General features: G+C 45.2%; 1 protein-coding gene across 3 annotated transcripts in view; it reads right to left on the minus strand.

Moving 5' to 3' along the window:
• LYRM4 (LYR motif containing 4) overlaps positions 1 to 12,223 on the minus strand; it is a 196,607-nt gene that overhangs the window by 69,631 nt on the left and 114,753 nt on the right. The gene's annotated exons all lie outside the window — the stretch shown is intronic.

Here is a 12,223-nt window from a genome sequence, read left to right on the forward strand (position 1 = left end):
AGCATTCAATTAATGGCTTCTAGTAATTGATGACTTCCATTTCAACAATCCCAGGTGTTGTCAAAGAAGGCGGCATTTACAAATGAGTCCCGCAGGTCCCAGCCACAGTCTGTGGTAATGGCATGCTAAACCGCCCCAAGGAGCAACGCCCGTAGGAAGACTGGGCGGACTTCCCTCCTTTCCTGTGGCAGAGGGCACAGAAGAAACTCTGGTCTCTTCCTGATGTCTCTTAACAGCTTTATGGAGATATAATTCATACATCAAATCTATCCAATTAAAGTGTACAGTTCAATGGTTTTTGGTATATTCACAGTTCTGCATCCATTACCACAATCAATTTTAGAGCATTTTCATTACCCCCAAGGAAACACTACTCATTAGTCGCCTTTCAAATGTCCCATCCTCTCTAGCCCCTGGCAACCACTAACCCACTTTCTGTCTCGATGCATTTGCCTATTTTGGCCATTTCATAAAAACGAAATCATACGTGACTTTTTGTGTCTGGCTTCTTTCCCATAGCATAATGTTCTCAAGGGCCATCCATGTTCTAGCATGTGTCAGTGCTTTGTTCTGTTTTACCACCAATAATACTTTTATTGTATATGGCTATACCACATGTGGCTCATCCATTTATTATCTGATGGCCATCTGGGTTGTTTCCACTTTTTGGCTATTGCTAATAAGGTTTCAATAAATATTTGCATATAAATCTTTGTGTGGACACGTTTTCATTTCTCTTGAGTATACATGTAGGGGTGGGATTGCTGTATCACACTACCTCTTCTTTTTAAGACCCAACATAGAATTGTCACTTCTAGGATCTGTCAAGAGATTCTCAGACAAGCAAAAAGCAAACTCCTGGAGTTGGCCCCACTCCTCCACTTAGGGAGAAGCTTACAAAAGTGTTCAGATTTGTACTCTGTAATCTCACTGTATTGATACTGAACATCTTCTTTGAGCTCAGTTCCTCCTCACAGAGGAACTCTAGTGTCCTTTAAATAATGACTCTGCTACCTGGATAGTGATATGCCTCTATATGTCTACCTGTATTTAAAATTATTTCCCCTGAATGATGGAGATTTTAATATTCTGCATCTAATGTCCTGTGACTCTATCTGAATAATTAAAACCATCCACTTGATTGTTGCCCTATTCTCAAAGAAGACAGGATTCCTGCTCTTTTGTAGACATCTCCACTCAGGTCACACGCTGGAGTAAGAGTTGACAGGCTTTGTCCTTGCAAGCTGCCTGTGGCCGACCACCTAAATTATCCTCATCTGAATGTATTTTTGAGGGAGGATATGGAGCATTCGTCCTGCCGTTTTTGCAAACCACAATAGCCAAGTCTTCTGGCCCCTATCCACTGTGTCACTTATAGGCTTGAGGTGGTGCAGACTTAACTTTGCCTTTGGTCAAAACGTACTGGGTATGGTGGTGGCTCCACAAGTTGCAAAGAAAAATACAATGGTGCTGTCTTTCAGCAGGTCAAAAAGGATTCCAAAAAGACTAATGGTAGATAAGGGGCGCTGAGGAGGTTTCACGAAAGCAAATTTCATGATGACAAAAGAAGACATTTCTGCCAAGATTTTATATATAGAAGAAAAGATATTCAAAGGCCAGGTGTGGTAGCACACACCTGTAATCCCAGCACTTTGGGAGGCCAAGGTGGGCAGACTGCTTGAGCCTAGGAGTTTGAGACCAGCCTGGGCAACATGGCAAAACCCTGTCTCTACAAACAATACAAAAATTAACTGGGCATGGTGGCACACGCCTGTAGTCCCAACTACTAGGGAGGCTGAGGTGGGAGGATCACCTGAGGCTGGGGAGGTTGAGGCTGCGGAGAGCCATAATCATGCCAACTGTACTTCAGCCTGGGCCAACAGAGTGAGGCCCTGTCTCCAAAACAAAACAAAACAAAACAAAAAAAAAAATCGATAGTTTTTCTTAAAGAATTTTTATCAGTAGCCAGTAAGAATAATGACTGTTTTTTTAATGAACGATTTCCAGACTAAGTCACAAGAAAATCTTACATACTATGACATCTGTATATTAAGGAATTGTAACATGCTCCCCACTGAAAACACAAGAAAATATCAAGATGCAACAGAAAACAAACCTGGTGGCAGACATGACTACGGACTTTATGCCTGGGGGTAAAAAGAGAAAAAAATAAAAGTTAAGAGTAACAGTTAACAGAAAGAAAGAGTTCTTTGGGATTTCAAACAGAAGCAAGTGCTAGAGGTGTTTAAGACAGGTTAAAAGCCAGAAATGAGATAATCCTTTAGACATAGACATTTTGCTCTTCACAATCAGGTTAGTACTTTGAAGTCTTAAAGAAAGTCATTCGAGCAATCAGAGGACTTCAAAGTGATTGTTACACACAAGCCTAAGAGAATTTGATCTCAAAAGAAGAATAACATTGATGTTCACTGAGTACCTACTATGTTCTAGGCACTTATGCTAGGTACTTTGTAGATGTAATTGAATGTCGTCCTTGTTAACATTCTCAGGAAGTAGGTTTTGACATCTCTGTGGCAGGGAGAAGAAGACAGGCCTGGAGAGCATTAAGTAGCTTGTTCTGAATGACAATAGCTGGTGAGCGGCAGAGCAAAGTAGGCCTGCCAGCCCAATGCCTCCCATCTTCCCAGGCGCTGCTGCATTTCCACCTCGCTAACTGGAGAAATACCAGCAACTCTGGAAACATGGTGAGCATATCATATCCAGAAATCTGACCAACGAAGGTGCAGACTTCATTCAAAGTTAGGCAACAGAATATTAAGGTTCATTCATGACACAGGTCACACTGTATTTACAAATACAAACTGGAGTAGGACACTGAGAAGTATCAGATAAAAGTTAATGTTTGGCTCGATTTAAAACAGTAGCACTTGACTGGTTTTGGACACTTTTGCTATGACTGTGTCTAATATTAACAAGATATTATTAAATTAAGTTTAGCCTAAAGCTGCCTCTTTACATATTTTAAAGGTTTCTGTGTACATAGTGAACTGTAACCTAACTAACTGGATGTGTACACAGACTATAATCTACTCTTGCGCTGATCACTGAGCTTTGGCTACAGGCAGCCAATTGTTCAAACTGCTCAAATAAGGCAAACAACTGAACTGTCGCCGATCTGGCTGTTTTAGCACCTCACTTCCATTTTCCGTACTTTCCTTTTTTTGCCTGTAAATTTTCTTCCAGGCTGGGGCATGGTGGCTCATGCCTGTGACCCCAGCACTTTTTTCATTTTTTTTTTTTTTTGAGACAGGGTCTCGCTCTGTTGCCCAGGCTGGGGGGCAGTGGTGTGATCACGGCTCACTGCAGCTTTAGCCTCCCAGGCTCAAGCGATCCTCCCACATAAGCCTCCCAAGCAGCTGGGACAAGCACACCACCAATTCCCAGGCTGAGGCAGGTGGATCACTCGTGCCCAGGAGTTCCAGATCAGCCTAGAAAACATGGTGAGACCTCGTCCCCCGAAACATAAAAAAATTAGTGGGGCATGGTGGTGTGCCTGTCCCAACTACTTAAGAGGCTTAGGTGGGAAGATCACTTAAGCCTGGGAGTCCCAGGCTGCAGTGAGCTGTGATCGCACCACTGCCTCCCAGCCTGGGCAACAGAGTGAGACCCTGTCTCAAAAGAAAAAAAAACCTTTCACCACATGACTGTGCTGGAACCTCCCTGAACCTATTCTGGTTCACAGGCTGCCTGATTTGCAAATTGTTATTTGCTCAGTTAAACTCGGTTAAATTTAATTTGTCTAAGTTTTTTCTTTTAACAATACTTAAAAAAAAATAAAGCTTAACTAAAATTTGAAAAGATTGAAAAAAACTGTTTGGTGGAAGGAACATTTAAACCTGTATAATGAGTATTTCCAAAGTACATAAGGCTGTGGCATTGAAGGACACCAACACAAAGGTTTAGACAAACTATGATGTGCTCTCCGTACTTTACAAGTCGAAAGTACTTAAGTGCATTACAGGTATTCACAGTGTGTGGCTGAGGATCCCATTTCTGGAACCTGGAGTTGGGCTCGGGAAAGTCAATTTGTGCTTCAACTTGATTTGCACTTGGGAACATGTGAGGCTTATCATTTCCTACATTCTTAACCATTCAACAAAAGCATGTTAAAAATGTAACATACATGCTTAAAAACGGTTAAGAAGGTAAATTTTATGTTACGTGTATTTTGCCACTATGAAAAATAAAAGAGGTAACACGAATTGAAACCAAAACGTAGACCCTTTCCTTTTTCCTAGACTGTGAGCAGTACTGCCTTCCTTACGCCACTTCCACCTCCTAAATAACCAACCAAATGGATTTAAAGGCCTTCCAACCTGTTTTTCAGGTGTCCAGTTCTACAAGTATTCAAGCATTGTTCTTCTCTGTAGAAATCAGACCAAAAGCCTCTGTGTGTGATCATGACTGCCACTACCTTATGGTTATAATTATTTGGACGTTCAGCTTTTTAATCTGGTTTTCATGTTTGAAAAACTATACTTTCACAAAAGTTGAGCATTTATCACATTTGTGGAAATAAGAAGATGGCACTGTTGAGGGTACTGGCCCTTCATAGGAATAATGCAGATGGGAGACACGGGGGTGGTACGACTCAGGGTCCTCATGCTCACATATTTTCTATTAAGAGGATGACGTCACAACAGTAAAGTACACTGCCTTAGGTCACAGGATTGTAGCCTGATTTATCAATAACTCGCCCTCTGTCCTTGGCAATCACTTGGCTTCTCTGCGCATCAGTTTTCTCTTCTGTAAAGTGGAGAGTAGGCTGATTTCCCAGGTCCCTGCTGCAAAAGCCACTCAAGCTTCTATCATTCCACGGAAAGGAAGAACCTCTTCAATAGCCTGGGCAGGAACTTGTAAATACAGGATTTCTTCTGCCAACTCACATGTCCACAGCAGCGGAACAGTACTGGTGTGGATGAAGGAACCTCATTATGTCAAAACGAATACTAACATCAAACATGACAGCTGGAAGAAGTTTAACTGATAATTTAGTAGACCCTTCATTTTACAGAGTAGGAAAGTAAAATCCCAAAAGGCCAAAGAGCATGACCAACGTCTCAACACTCACAGAGGTCAGAGCTGGAAGGGATTCTAGAGCTTCTGAGGGAGGCTTTTCCAAACTTTTACCCTCCCCCCACCAAACTGAACCGTAGCCCTCACTACCACCGAGGCATCAGGGTATAAAAAAGGTTAAGAGAAAAGGTTAAAGTTTCCAATGACTTGGTTTGGAGTTCAGCCTTTTTGTTTCCCAGAAGAAGAAACTGAGATCCAGGGAGGTTAAGACCAGGTCAAACTACAAACCAGAAGCAGAGCTGACCCACAAACGCACCTATTTACGCAGCACAAACCCATGCCATGATCGCTTAGGGTCTGTGACAGGCTGCCCTGTTTCTGTGCATGTGTCGCGGGGGATGCGGGTACAGGTGATAAGGGAACTGGTGTGGCAGATGGTGTTTTCCAATGCTTGTCTCACAATGAATGGACCCTCCTCTACTCAGAGAAGGGGTTTATGTTCTCTCTATGTGAACCTGGACAGGTTCTATAACCTTGACAGTGGAGGTGACGCTGTACAACTCCTGATGCTATGCCGTACAGACAATACGGCTTCTGTGTGGCTCCCTCTGCTGGGACTCTCGCCTTTGCAACCCAGCCGCCATGTTGTGAGGAAGCTCAGGTTGCAGTGAGGCCACATGTGCTATGTTCTGGCTGACACCCTGGCCAGACTCCTGGCTCACAGCTAGCATCAACCTCCAGACAGCTAAGTAAAAGATGATTCCTGCCCCCAGCTTTCCAATCTTCCAGCTGAGGTTCAATCACTGTGGAGCAACACAAGTCCCCCTTGCCATGCCCTGTCTGAATTCTTGAACTATAGAAGTGGGATGTGGCAATAAATGAAGATTGTTCTTTGAAGCCACTAAGTTGTGGGGGATGATTTACTGTGCAGCAATAACTGATACGTAAGGTCCTTAAGTTACCAGCCATTGCTAGATTTCTTGATTTTCAATTTCTACCATTCAAACATTCCCCACCCCCTTCTACTGTTTACAGTTAAAGGCCATGCACCTTTTCATTTTTTCCCCTTAAAACCTGCAACATGATTTTTTCCCTAATGATTTAGCCCTTGTATTAGGACATGGTGTAAACCGACAACAACTCTTTGGGGCTCACAGCCATGCCCAGATTTGAAGAGCCCAGGATGCTTTCCCTACACTGCCTCGTAACTTCAGTTTCTGGAATGCCTTTCCCTAAGGAGTGCAGCCATCCCCAGCCATGGACCCTTGGCCTGCTGGCCTCATGCAGATGGCTCCCAGGAGGCCGCATCGCGGGCCGGTCCCCAGTGTTTTCAGTTTTCATCAGCACTCCTATATCCTTGCCCTACTCTGACTCCCCACGTGGCTGCATTCTGGATATGCTCTGTCCAGCCTCTCAGGAAGTTGGGATGCTACATGTATTGGTTCAGAGCTGGTGAGAGATCAGTGATGCCACTTCATGTTCACAATGGCTCAGGGGTGATCCCGATAAGTGACATCTGTTAGCACTCTAGGGCCTGTGGCCACATTGAGGAGGCCAAGCCCTGCACCACTAGCGGATCTTCTGTGTGAGTGGAGTCTGATGCCGTGTCAGCACACCACTGTCATTCAGGGTATGGTGGCCAATCTTACACAGGGGATCAAATTTGCCTTCTGGCTCCAGTGACTTACGGCAACCTCCGGGGCACAGTTTCGCCACTGGGGATGGTCTTCAGGCCCATAACTGTGTGAGTCCGTGCTTATACATGGGCAAGTTTTACTGGCAGCGTTAATAATTCCTATTTCTTTAGTGTAATATATTGGTGAGTGTGATACAGACATTGGGAGGTTGACAGACACAGTAACAGGACCTATTATAAAGACAAACTCAGTATTGTGTCCTTGGCCTTGAGATGTGGCTGGCATAGGCCTAAGCTCAGAGGGCCTGATAGTGCACAGAACTGGTTAAAAAAAGCCAGGGGGAAGAAATTGGCTTCGTCATCTCTCTCCATCTTGTTTTCTCTGTCCTGCCAGAATTTTAAGGAGTGCTAAGGGTCTCTTCTGCAAGCCTCAAAAACACAAGGCAATACAGCTCTGATGGAGGCAAATTTTACAGCAGAAGAATCTGAGTGCCAAAGGCTGCGGGAACAAAAAATACCAGAGCAAGAATTAACAGCATGAGAAAGCATGTGGCCAGCAGATGGCGACAGAGGCCTTTGTGAGCCACTGGCTGCCGGGTTCTCAAGTGCTGGAAGGTGGCTCTTCACAGCTATTGTATAAGTGATTTATGTATTTGGATTCTGCTCAATGTTATATATGCATTACTGAATAAAACATTCACAGTGTATTTTCCACCAGCAGCTGAGCTCCAATTCTAAGCTTCTGAGGTCTAATTCCCAAGGCTCAAAGGAGCCCCTGACATCAAATTGCTTTCCTCCCTGAATAGCTGCTTCACACTCCAGAAAAAGAAATGCTTAGAGAGGTGAGAGCGATCTGATCTGATGTGACCACATAGTCAGAATGCTCACCAGCTCTGTGAGGAAGAGCAAACGTCCGTCAGATGGTTTCCTCAAGGCCAACTTGTGCAGGGCTTCCCCAGGCTCCGGCTGCTGTTGCCCGACTTCCTCCTGGTGGCTGTGCCTTGCTCAGCTACCTGCACTGAGATACAGGCAAGTCTTGGGTGAGGGCTGGCCTCAGTTTGGACAAGAAAAAGAAGTGGCTTACATGTAAGAAACATGTCAGGTGAGGCCGGGTGTGGTGGCTCAAGCCTGTAATCCCAGCACTTTGGGAGGCCGAGGTGGGCGGATCACGAGGTCAGGAGATCGAGACCATCCTTGCTAACATGGTGAAACCCCGTCTCTACTAAAAATACAAAAAATTAGCCGGGCGTGGTGGTGGGCGCCTGTAGTCCCAGCTTCTGGGGAGGCTGAGGCAGGAGAATGGCGTGAACCTGGGAGGCAGAGCTCGCAGTGAGCCGAGAACGCGCCACTGCACTTCAGCCTGGGCGACAGTGAGACTCCATCTTGGAAAAAAAAAAAAAAGAAGTATGTCAGGTGAATTTCCCAAACCGGCTATTTAATCAGTTAGCCACCCATGGCCCCAGGAGCTGGGAAATCACTTCGTTCCTGCCTGGGAGCAGGAGCTGTGTGTGTCTGGGAGCTGCAGTGCGGCGCTCACTCCCGGGCTGCCCGGCCTTTCCTGCAAACCTCCGTAATCCCTTCCCGCAGGTGTTTCTGCGAGGCCACGCTGGGTGACCTCCGAGGTCTTCTTTAGGTCTGTGCTGAGACGCTTTGACGTGACATGGAAGCAGGTGCACGCCACAGAGTTTCTAGCAATGAGCCCAACATGAGATTCGGTGTGATGGGGTGGCCTCCAGAGAAGGACACACTCTTCCCTGGGAACATATTTGAGAGGTAAAAGGGCAGGCCCCATCTCCAGGCCTGGCGCTGGAAGAGTTCCACAGAAAGCAGAGAACAACGGGCACATCCCTGTGGAAAACACCAACCTGGCATTTCAAACACACAATCCATGTGTTGGCATTCCGTCTTTAGTCCCTAACAGGTCATATGAGCTGGAATCTGAGGCAAGCTTCTCTTGCTCCTTTCTCCCATTTGCTCCCCACACTTGGTTTCTCTTTTAGAACAAAGAGAGAAAAGGCAGTTTTGGTGAGTGGAGGAGCCAGCAGCATCTATAGGCATTTCCATGTGGGGGGCACGCGCCTGTGTAAGCGCCTTATCGCCCTCACACTGTAAACAGTGCTGCAAAGTCGGCACTATTATTGTTCTCATTTTGCAGGAGAGGAAACTGAGGTTTATAAAGATTAATAAAACATGTGCTTAATTTCACTTGGTTAATATGTGGTGCAGCGGGAACTAAATCCAGCACCTGACTCTTCATCACAATGATGGCAAGGGCGAGGCTGTGGAATTTCTCTGCCACACCTAAGGCCCTCTACCCACCAAGTAATAAAAAAGCTTCATCAAAAGGGAAAGCAACAGGACCCCAGCCTTATGAGGAAAAAACATCACAGGAGAGAAGCCTGCCAGGGAGGAGAAAAGAAAAATCATTTCCTATTTTCAATCCTCATGCTTATTAATATGAAATGGTAGAAAACCTCAGAAAGGTCACCAATATGTCTTTAATATATGCCCACTTCATGTGGTCTCATTTACACCCACAGCTTCATCACCAATGCTCTAGTAATATTGACTGCTAGATGTAGGTTCCTAACTCAAGCCTGGGAACCAGCATATTCAGCCTTTAAATCCCCTCTAGAGTTTCTGCATTCCATTCCATTCCACTCCATTCCCCTTGGCACTCTCTTCCCTCAGCCATCAAATGATCTCTTGCTTGGATTAGGTTTCTGCCTGGACACTATGCCTCCATGATCAACTGCAATTAATTTTTCTCATGATTGCAATTCCTCTAGCATATATACATTTGATGAGATCGCTTCATTGCTCCAAATATTCGAATGCCACCTCACGGCACATGGTGCTTCCGGCACTGGATTCAGACCTGCCTGCCTCAGCATGGGCTGTGTCTCATCCATCACACGTCACAAGCCTGGGAGTTCAGTGGCAGTTTAGTAGCGTGTTTCCCTTATTGAGTCCTAGCAAATGAATGCCTGAGAACTAAATGAATCGTGCGAAGTTTTGAGAGGCCCCTTATTAATGCCCTGTCCCTAAGGAGACTCGACTCGACTCAGAGTAAAGAATGGGCCTGTGCTAGGTCTGTGTTTCCATCGTGCTCACATGTTATCTTCTGAGGGGGGTATTGTTATCTTCATTTTTTTTATTGGTGAAAAAACAGAAATGCCGAGAAGTTAGATAGTATTATACTTTTGTGCAGTCTACAGAGCTGGAAAAAGGAGGGCCAGGATTTATACCCCCAGGCAGGACCTGGAATGCTTGTGAAACGCAGGCCACACTCAGCGGCCCATTCCACAGCTGCCCTCCTTCCTTCTCCACACAGCCCCAATATCCCCCTGAAGTGGGCCTCTTCCCAGCACAGCCCCCAGGCATCAATCTTGCTTGACCTAAGGCAGTTGTGGTGGGGTCCAGCCACCTGTTCAGTGAACAGCTTAGGCATCATTGCATACCACAACTCTGGCCAATATGGCTAGAAGAGGGGGCGCCTGGGCCTTCTGCAAAAGGGCTCTTTCCTCTCAAAAGAAGACAAGAGTCAGGGGCTTTTCTGTTTTTACTGTTGGACACTGCTAAGCTGGAGCCAGGAGGTCGGTCTGTGGGCAGACTCACTGTTATATAAAATAATTCCAATACATTTTCACATCAGGGATTTAGAGAGAAAGTGACAGACCATCAAAGATGGCCATTTTAGGTCAATTTACAGAAAAGCAGAAGAGCATGTGAGAGCTCAGCACTGAGATGGATGGAATGATTTCCCCAACATCTATCCCCCCAGAGGCAGGGGCTTTTCCTAGTTGGGAGTCAAACCCCAGGGACCTGCTGGAAGCTATTGGTACCAGGCCACTGCTATTAATTGAGTAGAACTGGGATTTATGTTTTCACGATGCTCCTAATTGGGTCACAGGTAAGCTTTGCTGTGATGTTTCTGTTTGAGCCCATAAAAATATTTTAAAGTAATTTAAACCTGTATTTATGTTTGATATGAGCTCATTTTGTTACCTTAACAAAACAAGGATGTGCTGGGATTTTCTTTTCTTTAACCAGTTTAATGACTCCAGGAAGTAAACATGTGTAGTCATGGTCTAGCTGAAGTCACTGATGTCACATTTTAATCTGGATTTTGGGTTAAATAATGGATAACATACCTAATTAGGCTACCAATAAATAATCACTGCAGGGTTTCACCTAAAATGCCAGTGACCAGAAGTAGATGGTGTCCTCTTTCTCTGAAAACTGGGGATCAATGTGAGGTTACAGTGGAAACCATGGGTTATCACTGTCCATAGAATATACTGACCCTAGGTAAGTAGAAGAAGTCCTTGAATTGGCTTAACCAGACTTTAGATATGCTCATGTGACTACCTGTTTTTTACATGGATTCCTTTTAATCTTTGAAGGAAGACAGGAAACAGGGATACTAAAATTCACATTCATAAGATATTTCCATGTAGAGACGTCCATCTTCCGTCGCTTCTCTCCCTATTGCCTAAAGTTGCTTTGTTAGCAGGCCAAGTCAGATGTGGTCCACGGGGGGGTGAATTAGGCCCTTCGGTCTCATCGCTCCTTCCTTTTTAATTTTCCCGAGGAAGTAACAGTATGGTACTTATTAAGCCACATTTTCCTGGAAGCTCCAGGTCTCATTAATAGCCACACCGATGAGAGATTACTGTCCGACTTTCCTTTTGTAAATTAGTGGGCAACTGATTCTCTCCACATGCAGCGGGAAAACAATCTCTGTCTTCTTTTAATTCCAGAACACACCAAGCTCTTTAGCACTCAGGGTCTCCGACAGTCCGTCCCTCCCCAGGCCACCTGCCCTCCCCTACTCTCCCTTCACGTCACCTTACTCATCACCAGGTCCCAGACGAAAGAGCTCTTGCTCACAGAAGACATCCGTGACTGGTGTCCCCGCCACCCTCCCACCCCGCCCTTTGGAACAGCACATCTTACAGCTGGTTGTGTTTTACTGACCCGCACGCTCGTTTGTTGAACATTGCCTCCCAGACCGTTTGAGGCACTGAGGAGTGGATGACGCAGGCTTGGTCCCCACCCTCAGCAGTGGGTACCGAGTCTCCATCATCCACTATCCAGTGCCTCAATATTCACTGAAACGTAAAAGCAGGAAGGAGAAGCAAAGACCTTTACGAGCCTCAAGGCTATCTGACACCCACAGATCAGCAGGGTATGCAGGACGTCCCTGTGCTGTGTGGGGCAGAGTTAGAACTCTGAATCGTAATCCTGAGCTGGGCTGGGTATATGCCTTGAACAAGTCACGGTGCCTTCTAAATATTCTCAAGTGCAAAACATGGATGAGAAAATGAGAAAAGTTATAAAAAGTATTTTTTAATGAAAGAATTCATATTAGGTGACAGGTAATGACCTTTACACACAGCACCTCTCTCTCTCTCTCTCTCTCTCTCTGCTTATAGTGACTGAGAAATCAGCTCTCCCATAACTTTACCAACAATAATTCTTGAAGATGAGAGCCTCTTGTCTGAAATCATTTTCCATTTATAGTTATATGAAAGATATAATGAAATA

Source organism: Pongo abelii, chromosome 5 (genome assembly GCF_028885655.2).
Source record: "Pongo abelii isolate AG06213 chromosome 5, NHGRI_mPonAbe1-v2.0_pri, whole genome shotgun sequence".
NCBI lineage: Eukaryota > Metazoa > Chordata > Mammalia > Primates > Hominidae > Pongo > Pongo abelii.